This window comes from Gopherus flavomarginatus, chromosome 13 (assembly GCF_025201925.1).
Source record: "Gopherus flavomarginatus isolate rGopFla2 chromosome 13, rGopFla2.mat.asm, whole genome shotgun sequence".
NCBI lineage: Eukaryota > Metazoa > Chordata > Testudines > Testudinidae > Gopherus > Gopherus flavomarginatus.
In genome coordinates this window covers 25,395,068-25,410,251 of record NC_066629.1, presented here as the reverse complement: position 1 = coordinate 25,410,251, position 15,184 = coordinate 25,395,068, and the positions used below count along the sequence as shown (strand labels likewise).

The 15,184-nt window shown below is 48.9% G+C and overlaps 1 protein-coding gene across 3 annotated transcripts in view; it reads right to left on the bottom strand.

Moving 5' to 3' along the window:
- The window catches only part of LOC127033717 (transmembrane protease serine 5-like), an 86,158-nt gene that overhangs the window by 15,505 nt on the left and 55,469 nt on the right, over window positions 1-15,184 (bottom strand). The window contains exon 1 of one of the 3 annotated variants that reach the window (XM_050921833.1): window positions 1,161-1,218. The exons of 1 other annotated variant lie outside the window; for it this stretch is intronic. The gene's annotated coding sequence lies outside the window, so the exon portion shown is untranslated. Of the gene's footprint in view, window positions 1-585; window positions 680-1,160; window positions 1,219-15,184 lie in introns of those variants that run through there. One more of the 3 variants, XM_050921835.1, reaches the window with a different exon arrangement.

Genomic DNA, 15,184 nt, shown 5'->3' with positions numbered 1-15,184 from the left:
TAGTTTCCAACCCACAATTCCTCCCTCCCATTCGCTGGAACGGTCGGATGCAAATGTTCAAGTGTATTAGATCCTCTAGTGCAGAGGTTCTCAACCAGGTGTCTAAGGCCTCCTGGGGGGCCACAAGCCGGATTCAGGGAGTCTGCCAAAATAAACCAGAGCTGGCATAAGAGGCGCTGGGGCCCCAGGAAGAAAGCTCAACCCCACTGCACGGGACTGAAGTCTGAAACCTGCTGCATGGGGCTGAAGCCAAAGCTGGAGCAACTTAGCTTTGCCTGGCTCCCTGTGGCATGGAGGCCCAGGCAATTGCCCTGCTTGCTACCCCCTAACGCCGGCCCTGGCTTTTAAAGTACTGGACATGGAGAAAAACAGTTGTTGTGGCACAGGTGGCCTGTGGAGTCTTTATAGCACGTTGAGAGTGGGGGCTCAGAAAGAAAAAGGTTGAGAACCTCTGGTCTAGTGCATGAAAGGAACCCACAGAGCTCACCACTTCCATACCAAACTGCAGGTGCTCTGAGACCACTTAGCTCCAGGCTGTGCACCACCAGACAGCGCGTGGTCGTACAGGAGGTAAAAGATCCTTACCATGACAGCAGCACTCAGTGGGGAGAGCATGCAGCTAATTCATCATCCCTGCTCCATGGGGCCAGCGGCTGCTCTCTGACAGAGGCGCAGCACCTGGGCCTCCCGTTAAATAGCCTGGGTTTCACACCACACACGCATGCATGGGCTAAACAAAGCCAGCAGCTATGGTGTCACAGTGAATAGAGCTGTTGTTTTCCCAGAGAAGTCAGGAGGCTGCCAGACTGTTTGCCCACCTCCCTACAATCTGCTAATAGATAAGGGGACAGTTGCTTAGCAACGCCCCGCCCTCCTCCTCGTGCCCAAAAAGCATGCCACTCTCCCGGGTGCCCCACCGGGAAACGCTGTCACTCCGCTGGATTGAGGGTGGAGAGTGACAGAGCGGTATTAGCCTTTGTTGAAATGTTTCAGATCTCAGCCCTCTGGTTCACTTTGATTCTGTTTGGACAAGACTTCTCTGCAGTGCAGCCATAATATTCCAGGTGATAAATACTGCAAGAGAGCAAGATCAGCTGCAGCCTCTCCAAGCCCTGTAAGGTTCAGTTCATCCATCATTTAGGAAGATGGCATCCTCTTACCTGACTCCTACGGCAACAACTCCCAACAGTTTCTGCTCCAGTCAGTCCGTTGGCAAAAACTCCAGGAGTGCTGTCGAGGTTAACACGGTGCATCTGGAGCCATGTCTCGGGCAGGTTCCACAGCAGCCACGGAGCGTGATATCGCATGTCCCTGGTGCAGAGCTGTCCTGTCCCTGGTGCAGAGCTGTCATACACTATAAGGCCATTTCCATTGTCTCTTTCTTCCCTCAAAGTCAGTCAGCTCTTCCTGGGCCTCGGAGGGGCCCTTGGTTTCCTTGAACCTGCCTGGCTCAGGGGGTGGAAACGAATGAGGCTATTTGCTGTGGAAATGGTTGTGATTGCCAGCAGGATCCTTTGCGCCGACCCTAGGGTTTTCTCTCCCTTTGCACCATCTTCCTTCCTACCATCATGGTCTCTGAGTCCACAGACAGGACTGGGGTACTGTGGTAAGATCCTTGGGACCCCTGTTCCCCTAGGACACTCACACAGATCCGTGGCTGAGATAGCTCACTGGCTGCCTGTGTCATTCCTGCGGAGAGGGCATGGAAAGGCTTATTGCAAGTCACTCCTGTCCCCGAAGCTGCCTGGTTGCAATTCAGACTGGACTGAATTTTTACAGCATGTAGAATGGTGCATTTTACCCACCTTGCTAATCACACCTTGGGCTATAGCACAAAAGGAAAAGCCCATTGAGATAATTAAGCCAGAGCAGACAAAAAGGCATGTATTGTTGGGCCATTAGTGCAGCTCTCACGTGCATGAGGCCGGTCGCTACTCTCTTCACCTGAGCAGTGTATTAATGGCCCATATGTACAAGCCAGAAGTAATATAGTGCAGAAAAAAGTGGCAAAGGTATGTGTCATTGATGCAGGTCAGGACTGAGCTGAACTGGTAGAGGTGGGTGCTACAGGATTGAATTTATTATTGGACTGCGGTGCTGAGAAACTTCAGCTGATTGAGGGGTGTTGACAGAGCTGTGGGGACTGAGGATCAGAACACCAGGAAGGCGCTGCAGTTTGACAGCAGGTTGCTCCTGAGCCTCCCCAAGTCTCGGCAAGCCCTTGTGAGCTGGGGGGCTTTGACATTTAAAGGTAACTTTCACAGGCATTATGTGCATTATTTGCTGGCCAGGTGACAGTTATTCAGCTCTCATCACTCAGCCCTAAAACCTGCCTTCCCGTTACACCTGTGCACTTGTCTGTAACACAGCAGGCTTAAAGCAAACAGAGAGCTGGGTAATTCTCCAGGAACGTGTGCCCGACCCTCAGCTGCCCGCATTTCCCCCTGGCCTTTTGGATGCAGAGTGAAAAGAATAAAGGTCAGAATAGCAGGTGCCACCATTTCGTTTCTGTTTTGATTTCCCATGTTAATTCCATGCTGGTGAAAGGTGCCTGGTTAATATCTCCAGAGGATGAAAGTCTTTCATCCACAGCATGTTCCTCTTCCCCCTCTACCCCACAGCATGGGTCACTCTGCCAGGAGGACTCAGCACCAGGAATCAGCCAGTCTGTCTCCTCCCTGCAGACTCCGCCACTGGGAGGAAGCGGGGCAATGAGTGTCAGCTCCAAAAGTGGGAGATTCGAGGATATAAGTTACTTCCCACTGTGGCAATGGACTGATTCATTGGACATAGGCTGGGGCCTTTGGGTTCAAGAAGCAGGGAAGGGTTAAGACTTTCTGTGGAGAATGCAGGAACTCGCAGTATTATTTTTTCTGAAATGTACGTATGCCTCAGCTGCCCCACTCCCTTTGGGATTGTTACCCAGTGGGGGTGAAGGGCTTGCTTTCTTTCCTGGGGCAGAGAATAAGTGAGGCAGTGACTGGGTGAGAGTCACGTGTCTGGGTTGGCCTGACTGGTCTAGGAAGAACAGGAGTTACCTTGGAGAGACCATGGAAGACCATCAACCAGACCATTAACTACTAACTCCTGGCAGCCAAGAGGGGCCTGAAAACAGGAGGCTGGACTGGAGGTGTGAACAGACTGAGACAATATCCCACTGTACCGGGGCAGGGGGAAAAGTCAATCCTGGGCATTTGGGGTAAGGCGGGCATGTGGTGCTGCCAGCATGCACACGCATGTAGGGTTTGTGTTACTTCTCTAACCTCATGGCCCTAAATGTTGTATTCCAGCTGGATCTCATCCTGTGTCTCTGTAAATGTTTGCCAGTTGCATTGCTCCCAAGAGGGGCAGTATCCAAGAGGCGCCAAGCTGTTTTGGCCCTCTTGCAGAAACTCTGGTGAGAAAGAGAGATGCTGGAGCCAGGGACCCAGTATCTGAGCAGCAGAGCTGCAAGGATCCCCTTTGCAAAAAGTGGAAGCCAGGTCCTACCGCTAAGAAGGCACCAGCATGGAGTCTTCTCCATCCGACTCCAGGGCACCTGTCCTCACAGCAGGGGCAATAGACATGGAGAAGATCCATTTCTAGAGTTCAGCAAACTATAAAAGAGGGGCATAAAGCACCCCAAGTCATCTTTCACCTAAGAAGACAGAGGAGTTGAGCACTTTGAGGGAGATCTTGACCAGCGAGGCGGTCACCCATCTTGCTGGAAAAAGATATAAGAAACATAACAAAACTACCATCTTGGTTGAGGGAAGTCTTAGTCACTAGCGCGTGTTTTTCACTTCTATTTCTTTGTGACCATTTCTGACTTTAACCCTGGTACCTGCACTCAGTTCAAAGTTCTCTGCTTCTGGTCAAATACACTTGTGTTACTTGTATTCTAAATGAGCCTGGTGCTGTGCTGCTCTTGAAGTGAATATTCACTCCAGTTAAAGCAACAAGCCACGAGGCATTTGTCTCTTTCAAGGCCCTTATGACACCTCTGAATTTTCCAGGAGAGGGCTGGCCATGGGTGGGGAAATTCAGGACTGGGGTCACTTAGCTGGTCGTAACCAAGCCTCCAGAGACCAGAGTGTGGCTGGGGTAGCAAGTAGGTGGGCTGGAGGCAGTGCTGCTGAACCAGGGTAGCTTAACACACAGATAGTGTGTGCTTGTGTGGAGCACCCAGACAGGGAGCTCCAGCAGCAGGGCCTTGCAGGCAGGCAGTGACACAGCCTCTCGCTGGGCGGCCCTTCTCTGGGCCTGAAAATAATTTGTATCTAGATTTTCCCCCTTTGAAATCTCCCTGTCATTCCCAGTCTCTCTGAGATGGGAAGAGAGTGAAAGTGTGGAAGGCGGCTACCTTGATGTCGGTGCCCAGCCGTTACCTGCTTGGGCATTGCACTGGGCCTGACCTCCCTTTTCAGCAGTGCCCCTTAGTGCTGAGACCACAGACGCACCCCCTGCAGTGATGCGGGGCTGGGTCTCAATTGGTCCTTCTGTCTCAAAGACAAAGCGCAAGTGAAGCAAATGCCAACCGATTGTGCCTCTTTCCTGGTGCAGTAGGAGAGCTCTTTTCCTGCCAATAGGAATAGACCCAGGCTCCCTCTCCAACCAGAAAGATGCAGCTGACGTCTTGTTGCTTACAACCATAGTGAATTTGTAATGGTACTCACCCAAGAAAAGCGCTGGGATGTTTGACGCTCACCCTGGCCTGCGTGTTCTGGCAGAGATTTGGTGCAACAAATCAACAAGCGTGTGCACTAAACAGCAAGTGCTTTGAGTCGCAAGCATTCCACAGCAGCAGATGTTGATACTAGCACCCAACAGTGGGCTTTTGGCACCCCTGCGCAGAGGCGGATTAACAAATTTAGCGCCCCTAGGCCCTCAAAAAATTGCCCCTCCCCATCAGCTCACCTCTGCTCCCCCGCGGTAAGCCTGGCAGGATGGGGAGTGGGGGGGGAGAAGGGGAGTTGTGGCACGCTCGGGGGATGGCAGCAGTGGAGCGGAGGTGAGCTGGGGCAGGGAGCGGTTCCTGGCCCCCCCGGGTTACTCCCCATGCCCATGAGCCCCAGCTCACCTCTGCTCCGCCTCCTCACTTCTCCCTCCCTCCCAGCACCTGCAGGAGGAAGCGGGCTGGGGATTTGGGGAAGGGGCGGAGTTGCGGAGGGGGCACGAGCAAATTTGCCGCCCCTGCAAATTTGCCATCCTAGGCCTAGGCCTTGTTGGCCTAGGCGATAATACGCCGCTGCCCCCGCGGGAGGAGCTGCACATTGCTACACCGATTGCAGGACCAGTGCCGACATGGTTGTGATTCTCAGGATGACCCCAGCCAGTTCAGAGAGGCTTCCAGTTGCAACCAATTTATAGATTAGACTGAGAGCTGTGCAGTGGGGAAGAGCAAAAGGAACATCAAAGCGAGAGCAAGTGTGTGTCTCCTCTCTTGCAGTCTGCCCTCAGCTGAATACAAAGTGGCTGCCTGTGTCTGAACACAGCAGAGTCCTTGGAGGTTTGCAGGGACAGCACACAGAAAATGATGACAGATCAGTTAAAATGGCTAAATGCACCACAGGAATTGACGAGCCAATCCCTCACACACTGCTGCAGGTCTCCTATAACAGAAAGGCACGGGTTTCACTTTTGCACATGATCCTGGCTTGATCTCCTCCCTTTGAGCTGTGGATCCACGCCAGCGAGAACTCTCTCTTTCCAGACAGGTTCTCTCCTCACATGATGGGATTCCCCCCCTTACATCTTCTCTCCTTTGCTCCATGAAAGTGCTGAATGGAGCAGTGGGTAGATCAAGAGCCCTGGAGCAGTGGGTAGATCAAGAGCCCGTGAGACAGTAGGCTGAGGATGCAGCCCTCTGGGGCTCCTGGGAGTGACACGCTGTTGGGGGAATGTTGCATTCACACTCCTGCCTTGTGCAAGGCCAGTGAGAATGGGCAGCCCTCGGTGCCCTTAGTGTAACAGATGGCAGTTGAATGAAGACTTCCTCAGGTACAGGCAACACCATGGGGCTGGGCGACTTGTCTGTCCACACCAGGCAGTCAGAGGCTTTGGGGTTTGCCGATTGAAAGCCACATTTGCTTCCAGTTTCCAAAGCTGAAGCTGTGCCCTGCTCACAAGAGATGAGTTTGTTCTGCTGGACTGATTGCCTCGTTTGACAGCGTTTTGGCAACATACCACCTACCCCCAGACCTGTGCAGTGCTACAGCCAATCATCTCCACCCTCCCACCCCCTCACTCTTCAGCTAGACCTACCCACAGAAGCGCAGGCCCACTGGGATGGCAGGAGGAGAGAGGATCGCCCAAGAGGGGGATGGGGACCAGGAGCAGGTGCTTTTATTTCACTCTGTGCTGTGAGCATGGGAAGCTGGCTGAGGAGCTGGGCCCGGCACAGTGTGCTGCATTCAGTTAGTGGTGGGGCTTCACATCGCTGGGCTGTGCTCCAGAGTGTGTTAAGGACCAAGTCCCCAAGTTTGCACTTGTAGCAGACTCCTGTCCATTGTGGATAGGGCAGAGGGAGACCCGTGACACACCCACAATAGTGAGTTACACAAACATAGTGGGGATGTCAGTGGCATGTCCCTGCTGTGTCCATATTGCCCAGCCTGGGAGCAAATTACTGGGGAGTTTCCTCTCCCTTTCCACATGCATCTAAACCTATGAGCCCTTGATTTCAATGGCTCTCTCGGGATTCACCCCACGCAACCTCACTGATCTTCCCGCACATCCATGCCGTCTCTGCCTCACCTCTCTCATCTCCTGTCTCCCTCCCCCTATCTGCTCATTCCACTTCTCCCCACCATCCCTCACAGCCAGAGCTTCTCCTTCACTTTGCTGCCAGATGTTTTCTCTTGTAGCATCACTGAGTCCCTTCCCTTCAAATTGTCCTTTCCCCTCTGCTTTATGGCCAACCCCATTTCCAGGCAGACACTTGGCTGCCTCAGGCTCTGTGCTGGGTTAACAACAGTACAGGTGTCTCATTTTCTCTGACTCCCATTCCCAGACAGCAGATGGTGCTGAAGGACCAGGGAGCCGTGAGTGGGGCTCTCAGATGTGCAGGACTGCAGCTGGTGGGTGCTGAGTCAGCCGCTTCTTTGCTGGATTCGCCATCTCCTTTTCCAGTCTACTCGGAAAACAATTGGGGAATCACCATCCTGTTTTCTGGGGCTGTCCCAAATGGAACAGTCCCCAGTGGTCTGCGGGTAGAAAATTGAGGCAAGAATTAATTCAGCCATATAGCCCCAAATTCCCACGTTTCTGGGGCTAGGGAAATGCCTGGATTTGCTGACGATCAAAGTTTTGTGACTGACGCCAATAAACATGTTGCTCCATTTTGGTGCAAAAAACAAACACCTCTACAGAAATGCTGCTGCCCAGAATATAAGAATGAAGAGAAATGGAACAATTTACTGGAAAACTAACAAACACAAATCATTGCTATAATTTTAGAAAGATGGGACAAATAATGAATGTAAGTCATAACTAGGCTCGCAAGGATTAGATTTTTGTCAATAAATGTCGATTTCACTATACACACAGAACCCCATGAAAACTATTTCCGTCGATAATAATCAGAATTTACAGTTAGGCAAAGTAAGAAAAATGCTGATTGAGAACTTGTTAGGGTTTAATTTAAGGATAGTTACTTTGTACATTTTGACCCGGGATGGTGACAATTTATGTTTTAACAGTGACAAAGCTTTAACTTTTTGAATGTCAGCATTTACTGTCATGAAATAACTATTGTTTGAGCCCGTATTGTCCGACCTCCCCCCCTCAAATTTCCCACAATTGTGAAAATTTTAATTGAGAAAAACAGAGAACAAAGGCTTCAAAATAAACATTGAGCTTATCCATCACAATTGTAAACGTAAAAGAAAGGAATTCTGCCAAGCCTACTCAGAGCCTAAATTGCCTCGATCCTGTTCTGTTCCGTTCTCTTTTGTAGCTGCTGAGCTCTCTCTTTGTACTTATGTAGGAAAATAAAGTGTACTTCTACAATGCTGTTTACCTTCAATAAAATGCTAGTGACACAGACAGAGCTGGTTTTGTAAATTAATAATTCTGATGAAAAAAGGAAGGGAGAGGAGGGGACTGTCATGGCATTTACCTATTTTTGACCAGCTCCACTCCATTTTTTTATGTAGCTATTACAAAATACAAATGCAGGACAGAAACAAACAGCAAGAGACTGCAAATCAATCCCGATGCTGAAATATTCCTTCGCGTATTACATCAATACTGAACGACAGCTGCAGTTATGAAGGATACAATGTTTTCTTAGTCATTTTAGGAAAATGCTTCCTGGATTCTGTACAATACAATCATATTTCTAACTTATTCTCTTGGGAACAAAACAATCTCTCGCTTTTGAAAGTCACAAGCAGGGCAGGTGGAATATGGAAAGCTGCACAGCTTCATCAAAGCCAATCAATTTATGTCCATTTACACCCTCTAGGGGTCTGGCCCATGGTTTGTCAAATAAGGTACTTAGTTAATTTTGCACCATATTTGCAAATGAAACAGGAACAAATACTTCTGCCCATTAATCAACCGAGTCTGCTGAGTCCAATCACAAAGAGATTATTTATTGGCAGACGTGACCATGTTCTTTGGCATGCGTGCTCCTGCCTGTGATACGCTGGTCTCCCTGCTCCCAACTAAGATACATACATTTACAATAACTGCCAAAGATCACACATTTCAAATTGGACTATTCAGTCACATGAGACATTGCAAACCATCTACATCACAGACTGCAATTCCCACTGTCTGTCGCAGATGAAAGGATGCCAATTGGTCAGCCCTTACTGTTATTATTATTGAACATTTGTTTTGTGGTGGAGTGTGAATTAAAATGACCTGCATCCACAGGATGCAACTCTTTAAGCATATTAAACGGCCTGTTAATATGTAGTTTCTAATGCACTTTGAAAGTGGATTAAATTAACTGAGGATTGCATTGCTGCAGACCAATGTTAGTGTGGGAGCATCTATACTTTGCACTAGCTTGGAAGTCCTCCAACTGTTCTCCCACAGTGCTCTGCACTATGCCAGGACCATTTACCTGGGTGCCTTCCACTGCACTGTGTCACTTTGACCGATGTCGCCTCCCTATTTAAATGTTGGTGTGGAGCCAGGGTCAGTCTGTGTGCTGCTGTACGCTCCTGGAGTTCTTTTTGATGCAGCAGCTAAGTTCTTCTTTTGGGGTTTTACCCAGTGAGGTGAGCTGCACGCATGCAGAACAAGAACAAGCCCTTAGAAAGTCAGCCTCACGGCTTGGGGATTCATCAGGCTGTTTTTCAAGTCTCTCCCTCTTGTGATGAAGAATTTTGCTGCATGTGTTTACAAGACATTTTAAATCCCCCTTGTAGTGTCCTGAGTGCTTTCATTCAGCCTGTCACAGCTGGACAGCCCCAGGAGGAAACTGTACAGGATTTCAGTTTAATTAATCTTACAAACCCACTGCAATGCTTGTCCGATTCAAAGCCTCAGATCTCATCCAAGCCAAGATGTCAGTTGCTATTCATCCTCAAAATGAGTTTGCCTTTTGAAAAGCAAAATCTTAGCTGCTGTTTCAGGCTCTGAGGCAGATCCAATGTTTGGATTCCTGCACTTGACGGTAGTGAGCCCAGACAAGTCTAGTAATGCAAAACCCACGTAAGCCCTGTCATAAACAGATAGCTAAGGGTTAATGTCTCTTTCACCTGAAAAAAAGTAACCTGAAACACCTGACCAGAGGACCAATCAGGAAACCAGACTTTTTCAGGTCTGGGTGGAGGGAAGTTTGTGTCTGAGTTCTTTGTCTTCTGCCTGTACTCTCTCTCGGCTATGGGAAGGATTTCTCTATTTCCTGCTTTCTAATTTTCTGTTTCCAAGTTGTAAGTACAAATATAGTAAGGCAGTAAGGTTTCTATTATTTTTCTTTTGTATTTACATGGGTATAGTTGCTGAAGTGTTTTGAATTGTATTCTTTTTGAATAAGGCTGTTTATTCATATTCCTTTTAAGCAATTGACCCTGTATTTGTCACCTTAATACAGAGAGACCATTTGTATGTATTTTTCTTTCTTTTTATATAAAGCTTTCTTTTTTAGACCTGTTGAAGTTTTTCTTTAGTGGGGAACTCCAGGGAATTGAGTCTGTGCTCACCAGGGAATTGGTGGGAGGAAGAAGTCAGGGGGAAATCTGTGTGTGTTAGATTGACTAGCCTGACTTTGCATTCCCTCTGGGTGAGGGGGGAAGAGAGATTAGCTCTCGGTACTTCTGTTTTCCAAGGCTGGAAACGGGGAGGGTGGAATCCTTCTGTTTAGATTCACGGAGTTTGCTTCTGTGTGTCTCTCCAGGAACACCTGGAGGGGGGAAGGGAAAAGGTTTATTTCCCTTTGTTGTGAGACTCAAGGGATTTGGGTCTTGGGGTCCCCAGGGAAGGTTTGGGGGGACCAGAGTGCCCCAAAACACTCTAATTTTTTGGGTGGTGGCAGCTTTACCAGGTCCAAGCTGGTAACTAAGCTTGGAGGTTTTCATGCTAACCCCCATATTTTGGACGCTAAGGTCCAAATCTGGGACTAGGTTTATGACAAGCCCAGAGATCACTGCTCAGGGAGACACACATGCTAAGAGCTCAGATGCTCCAGTGGGCCAGGAGGAGCCCAGAAAATGGAAGATCTAAACAAAAAGCAAAGGAGTCAGCCTCAAACAATGCAGGATTCATTCTCTCTGGGAGAGAATAGCATTCAGTCTCCTGATCCAGAATTCCCAAGGCAATTAGCTTCGCAGGAGGGAGAAAACAGAAGGGACAGTTAGCTGGGAGAGCACGTGGTCAATGTTCGCACGGGGGGAAATTCAGCAGTTACAGTTCACAGGGGTCTCTGCTCAAAGCTTGGCTTCTTTCACCTTTGATTTGAGTAGCATTTGCATGAATGAGCCCAAGGAAATCGCAGAGCAAAGCCACACTGTTATGAATGGATTCCCCCGAAACCCTCTAAGCCGGCCCAGGGGCACTCAAACCCAGACTGCAGAACTCAGCACAGCTCATCCAAGCATTTTTTGGTGAAGAAATCCAAAAACTAGTGAGCCCCACCGGTATTAGGATTGTGCCCTGAGAGCCCAGCACTCAGTGCTTCTGCCAGCAATGATAATGCCATGCGGATACTATCTGTTTGGCTGTTGAATTTGAAGAATCAGTGATGTTCAGTCAGGGTTCTGCTGCCTGATACCCGGAGTGCAAGAGGAGGGGTGAAAAATAAGATTGATTCTTTAAGCACAGGATCCAGGAGAGTGAAATGCGAAGCAGATGGAACAGCTGAGCATCTTGCACCTTTTGTCACCAGACCAGTTCCCTAGGGTGAGTGCAGGAGGCGTGCTGTGTGCACGCTACATCACTTATCAGTCCTGTGCACCGAGAATGTGTGGAGATCTCCAGATCCTTGCTGGCGATTCAGAGCTTTCACCCATTCCCTTGAGGCTCTCCATGACTGTCACTGTCTTGATGTTTGAAACCTGGGCAGAAATTCAAAGCCTGTTAATGTGGAACCAACAGCCAGGATGGTTGCTGCTTAGGGTCTGTCTACACTGCACAGTTGACCCAGGTAATTGGCACCCGGGTCTGAGCACCTGGGTTAGCCATACCCATATGTGTGTGTCCTCACTGTTTCTGCACTTGCCCATGGGTCTGCGGGCATATCCTCTGGTTCTTTGTGCTGAGATGCTTTAGGATTCTTTCCCTCTCAATTGCAGGAGAATGTGTTTGTTCTTCGGGGGAAATTATGGGAAGGCAATGGAAGACTATCAGCATTTGAGAGATTTTACCTGTGCTTTCACTGGAAAGTGAGTACGTTCTAGCTTGAGTTAAAGTGGGGGTCGGGATCTAACCCATCTCCCAGCCAGGTCAGCTAGCCTGGGCTTAAAGCACCTCCAAACCCAGGTCATAGATTCCTCTGTGTGGATGGTAGGAAGCTAAGGTTAAAACCTGCATAAGAACCTAGGTTAACTCTGCAGTGGAGACAGACCCTGGCACAGAACTCCTTTGCCCCAGGGACTGAGCATACTGCCTTCTGCAGGCTCTACCAGTCCAGAGGGATAGAGACCAGGGCTGGGAATTGGCCCTGGATTTCCCAGGAGCAGTGCCCAACTCATGTGTCTCCTCAGGCAGTACAGAACGAGGGGTAGCAGACAAGCATCCTCGTTCTTCCCTGGCATCTTTCTTTTCAGAGATTCCCACTCCGCTGCTGAATTTCTCTTGGGATGATACTGCATCCAGCAAGTGGCTATCGCTCCCATCAGCTGACTTAGGGACTATGCAAAAACTCAGAGGAGCACATCAGACAGTTCCTTATCTGACTTCTTCACCTGGTGCTGAGAGCTGCTGCTGGGACCAGATACATATGTGTATTTTACCTGCTTTGGTTTTTCTGATTTAATGGGGAAAAAAATCCTGTGGAAGCTAAAGAAAAAATCTTTTTCTTATCTGAGCTAAAAATGAAGCTGCGCTGGGCTGGGGGTTGAGAATTCAAGTGCCCTGTTATTCACATACTGACTAAGCTGGTGCCTTCAGCCTGGAGCCACTGCTCTCTGCATGGAGGGCAAAGGCTCTGCCTGTGCAGCAGAAACCCTCTCGGAGTTAGATGAATGCTGCCGGGAATGAATTTGGGGCCAGATCCGAAGCCCATTGAAACTGACAGGAAGCTTTGCATTGCCTCCAATGGGTTTTGGATTCAGCCCTTTGAGCAGGCTAAGGATGCACCCCCAGAGTCTGAAATCCTCTCTCCAGGAAAAAATGTTGGAGGAGGAGAAGAGTGAGAAAACTTCCAGCAAAACTGCACCAGACTCCAGGATAGTTTGTCCAATCCCAGCCCTTTCCCACTCCCTGTTCATTCCCGGCATCTCTTGGGGTGTGTCTACACTGCAGCTGGAGGTGAGCTCCCGGCCTGGGTAGGCAGAGGCATGCTAGTGGGGCTAAAAATAGCCATGTGGATATTGTGGCTCCAGCAGGGACTTGCGCTAGCCACCGGAGCTCAGACCTAGGGAGTCAAGTGAGCTTGAAAGCCTGAGCTGCCATCTGAGCCGCACTGTCCACACTGCTCTTTTCAGCATGAGACTCGCTCCCAGCTGCAGTGTAGGCATGCCCGTGGAGGCTCACATTTGAGAAGGGAATTTATGGCAAAGGTCCCCGACTCTCCCCCTGCTGGGCTTGTGAACGTTCCATGAGGCCCTTCGGTGGCAGACAGTCTCGCTGCACGGCATCCATCTCTGGGAGCATGTACCAGCATCTGCCCAAAGATGTTACAAGAGAGGCCCAGGTCAGGGAGGGGGGATCGAATAGCATTTTAAATGTCTCCACATTTTCACAACAGTAACATTGCACTTTCCCTCTGCTTCCTCCCCTACCTCTCCTCTCACCTTATTCCCATGGACTTTCAGCTTCAGAAATGCTGCTGTGTTGTTGCTGTTGTTGAAATGCACCGAATGGGAGATGGGAGGTGTATTATTGGTCACTCTGCTTTGCTGGCTTTGGTTTACATTCACTTTCCTGGGACTGATCCTTTGGACAAACAGGACCAACCAACTTTTATGCAACTTGACTGGAAGAAGCAAAGTTTCCTTCAGTTCTCAGGGCTGAAATGTAAAGGAAAAGCACATTCTGGTTAATTTGGTCTAATTAAAGATTAGTTCCCTCGACAGAGGCAAACAGCAGAATTTAAATCTGACACTTTCACTACCAAAGCACAGATCTCTAATGCTTGAACGAAAGGAGTAACTCCATTTCCTGGCATCAGTAGTAGGCTGCTATTCTCCAAGTGGCCCAGTCAGACACTGTGTAAGTATAGTCACACTGAGAAATGCAAAGGGGCAGTGCAAGGAACATGAGAGTTTTCTGGCTATTTATACCACAGGCTGTGTTTCCTCCCTAGTTCCAAATAAGTTCTGACATACTTCTAATGTCAGTTGGGAATAATTTCCTAGAGTTGAGCAAGCATGATCCTCCTGCCTTCTGAGATTGGGGGAAGTCTTTATTTGAAGAGACTATTTCCTCCATTTGAGGCAACTGCAGAAGTCCCTTGAATGCATCTCCTGAATGAACAGACATGAAAGCAAAGACAAAAGGTGCATCAAAGAACCTTTAGGAAGTATTCCAATGGTATCCCATGGGTCAGAGAGCTGAAAGCCCCATCTCCACATACGGCTCACTTGAAAAGCACGTACATCTCTTCTCAGACAAGCAATCCTGGGCCCAGGGAGGTTCCATTCTCTGAATCACCCAGAGGATGCTCTGACCCACTGCTTTGTCAGTTTCCCCCACTGCTTTGTCAGTTTCCACCCCTGCCCTGATTTACTCACCACTAACCGGTCCAGATATCAGGTGCAGAGCAGAAGACACTTCATCAAACCTCTTCGCCAATCAGAAGCAGTTTTCACCATGGGAGGCGCGATCCTTTGAAGGCGTGAAACTCTGCCCTGTCTTCACGCTGTCAGTGGGAGCAGAACTCGGCCTGATGTGAACCCGTAATCACAGAGGGAGCTGTGCCTTTAGTCAAGGAGTTTGCACTGTACTTACTGAATCTGCTGGCAGCAGCATATTACAAACAGCCATTACTGGGAAGTGCTTTATGATTGAAGTTTACACAGAGGAATTCAGCTCCATTTGTTGTGAAATATTACAGATGGGAAATATTCATTAGGTCCCAAGTAGCATGGAGAATTGCTACCTAGAATGTTTCCCAGTCTAGATTTAAGTGACTCAAGTGGTGCTGCTAAAACTGCAGTGTGCTACAGTGACTCTGTTTCCATTGTAAACCCTCAGCAAGGCCATAAGCATTAACACTGTTAATCACTCAGGGCTGGAGGTTCAAAAGATGGTGCCAACTTATTTTGTGTTTCAGAAATGCAGCTCTGCCCTGTTAAAAAACCCCAGCCACCTGGATGTACTGAGACACCATATGTTTGAGGGCATATTACTCTTGATTTACATGCAATAATCCTACTGAGGTCAGGCATGGGACTTCTCTCCCCCAGCAAGCAGGAAAAAAGATGAAATAAAAATAAACATAACAAAACACAAGAAAAAGAAGAGCCATACTGGGTCAGATCAATGGTCCATCTAGCCCAGTATCCTGTCTTCTGACAGTGGCCAGTGCCAGGTGCCCCAGAGGCAATGAACATAATAGGTAATCATCAAGTGATCCATCCCCTGTTGC